This window comes from Leptosomus discolor, chromosome 5, assembly GCF_034619465.1.
Source record: "Leptosomus discolor isolate bLepDis1 chromosome 5, bLepDis1.hap2, whole genome shotgun sequence".
Taxonomy (NCBI): domain Eukaryota; kingdom Metazoa; phylum Chordata; class Aves; order Leptosomiformes; family Leptosomidae; genus Leptosomus; species Leptosomus discolor.
Genome location: NC_141395.1, coordinates 34,619,683 through 34,622,819, shown reverse-complemented (window position 1 = coordinate 34,622,819; position 3,137 = coordinate 34,619,683).

Below are 3,137 nucleotides of genomic sequence, written 5' to 3'. Positions count from 1 at the left end.
CCGCGCCGCGACCCTCGCTTGTCGCCGAGAAATACCTCCAGGGCCGCGTAGTGGGGGCTGGCCGTAGGGCCAATCAGAGCCCAGCCCCCGCGGCCTCGGCCAATGGGCGTGCGGTGGCGACGGGCTTGCCCCGCCCACAGCCCTTGTCCCTTCCGCGTGGGGGTGGCAGGGTGTTCCCGCCGCGGTGCTCCCTCCCGCCGCCTGCCGCGAGGGCCTCCAGGGGGTCGCGGCCCGCGGGGCTGGCGGGCAGAGGCACCTCGCGTATATCGTAGAGGGAGGCTGCACCTGCTAAGGAAAGGCTGTCCGGCTCTGCTGGCTGAGGCGGAGGCAGGGGCTAGGCCTCCGTTTCTGCCGGCTTCTGGCGCTGCCAGGCGGTGTGGGGAGAAGGGCAGCGTTAGGAGTCCGGAAAGGCTCGAGAGAACGGGCAGCTGCCGAGGAGGAGGGAAAACGCTTAAGAAGTACGGCTTGTGAGCAGATGGTACAGGTGAAAGGAAGGCTGGGGCTGGTGCCCGGCAGTCGGGTGATGCGGTTCCGCTGTCCCCCGCAGGAAGCCGGGTGACCCTCTCAGGACTGGAGACCGTTAGGATATGGCTCCCGGTGCCCCAGGAGAGTGAAGCTCAGCGGACGGCAAGCTAGCCAGCGGGGCTGGTCTGAGGAAGCGAGGGGTTCAGTCGCTCCCCACTGCCCTGAGGTGCAGTTACGGCTCCCAGCGCTGTGGGGGCCGTGCCCCCCCCCCCCCCCCCCCCCGGCTCCCCCGAAGCCAGCTGCCGCCCCCGCCCTCCCCTCTCGGGTCAGGCCCTGGGGGCCTTCCCCGGCGAGTGGCCTAGCCCCGCCGCCGACGCGACCCCCGCCCGCCTCAGGGGGCCCGCCGCGCCGGCCGGCCAGCCGCAGTGCGCAGGCGCGGCGGGAGGGGGAGCGCCGAGCCGCGAACAGCCGCAGCACGTGACTTCGGGGAAAGGCGGCGGGGAACGAGAAAGGGCCGGCTGAGGGGAAGACGAAAGCGAAAGCTGCGGCGGGACCCGCCCCCGCCCTCCCCCGGGCTGGCCCAACGGCCGCCGCAGCGTCCTGTCTCTGCCAGCGGAGCAGCCGGCCTCAGCGGCGAGGGGGGGGCGGCTGGGGCCCGGCTGTCGGCCCCTGGCGTGGCGGAGTCTGGCCCGGCTCTCCCTGCCTGGGCGGGTTTCCCTCACCGTCACGGTTTATCGGGGTTGAAAGCACTGGAGGTTAGAAGTAGGCCTGAGCTGTAAGCAATAGGAAGCGACCTGCTCCTCGCCTTTGCAGTAAGAAAATCTGCCGGTTTTCAGGTCCTGTTGGTGAAGCGCTGAGCCGGCGTAGTGTCGGACTGGCCCTGGGCGGCTACAGCTGGGGCAGCGGCCTGTGCGGGTGGCCGTTCTCTCAGCCGGCCGTGCTGCGTGGGAGCAAAGCGGGCGTGCAAGTGCAACGAAGGGTGGTACAAACACAGTCGCGATTGTTAGTTTATGAACTGTAACCCAGATTCCCATCCAAGTCACAGAAACTTCCAAGAATGTTTATAAACCCCAGGCAGCTGAGTGTTTCAATAATTGCTGGTGTTTTGTTAGTTGAGGAAATTTCTTCCCAGGGAGTATCTCTTGATAAAGAAGTTTTCTTTCATGTCACCTTTCTTGCAACAGTCTTATTTGCTAAGGACACTGTTACTGCTACTTGGACACATGCGGTCTTGTTTTCTCTTGCCTCACGTATGAAGTATTAACAAAGACCAGAAGAATGAATGTCCAGGTTTTGGTGCAGGTCCCCAAGATACCTGGATCCTTTATGGTATCCTTTGTATCCCCTTTTCTCATATAAAGGAGACAATTCTTAGCCCATGGGAGAAACAAGTAAATAGGAAGTCTGTTTAGTAGACTTTGTGGTATGAAATGCTACCAAGTAGTGGGTATCAATGTGGCTATAAATAAAAGCTATAGTAGAAGGTAACTGACAGTTTTTACATTTGTTTAGTTAGAATCATTACAGCGATGCAGCAAGACCTGAAGTGCAGAAAAATTAGACTTTTTTTTTTTTTTTGCTGTTATTTTTGACTTTGCTGCTGCAAAACAGTGAAAGTATAAGCACAGTTAGTAAAAGTACTTAAAAGCAGATGTTTCATTTCTTCTGGCAGTATCCAAGGCATCCTTTTCAGCGTGTTTTTCTCTTCTCCCTTCTCCCCTAGTCATTAGAGAACCCTATTGTTCATAGTGGCATAAGGATAAAATTCACACTTTTTTAATTGAAGGAGGCTTAGGCTGTATACATTTGTCTTATAGAAAATGACTAATAACTCTAGTGTTCCTGTAAAGCAGTGAACTGATTTGAAGTAATATGCCTTTTAATTAAATGTTAAACCTACCCCTTGCAAAATCATAGAAACTGTAATGCCAAAACCTGATACAAAACAATGCTATTCAGTAACATAAAATATATTGTGCTCAAGTCGAGACTTGAGAATCTTACAGTGGCATTGCACAGGGAGCAGGGAGGAAAGAGAGAGAAGACTGATTCACATGCCATGTCTGGATCTTTTTTACAGTACTTCTCTTGAGGGTTAGGTGGTCAAAAGCATAGGGTACCCCCCATTTTGTTTGTATTTAGATCGTGAGAACAGGTTAGAATGAAAAGGTATACAATAGCTGATGTGAGGCGAAGTTACGTTTGCTGCTTTAGAAGTCTGTGTTACTGCTTGTAGCTCAGACTTGAGATTAACAAAAAGAAGGCAAGACTATTTTTGTTGGAAAAAAAATTCCACAGAAGTCCAGGTATTCAATTTAAGCCAAAATCTGTTTTTATTTGTACTGGTTGTATAAATTACAGATGTTACCAAACTACATACACAATTGCTCTTGTTGTTTTGGAAAATTATATATATATATGATGCTTTCTGAAAGAAAATTACTACTTATCTGCAGCTTGCTTTAAATCACTCAGATTAATGAACAGAGATGTGTTTGTTCTTTTAAAATCTACTCCTGTGTATCACAGAAATATCTCATTACTGTTTCCATTTACCTGCTTTCAACTAACATCAATAGTATGGGTGAGAGGAGTGAGTAAAAATGGAGAAATGAAAGTAAAATCCAAGTCTCACTGATTCAAGGAGATTATGTTTTCATTCCGGATGTCTA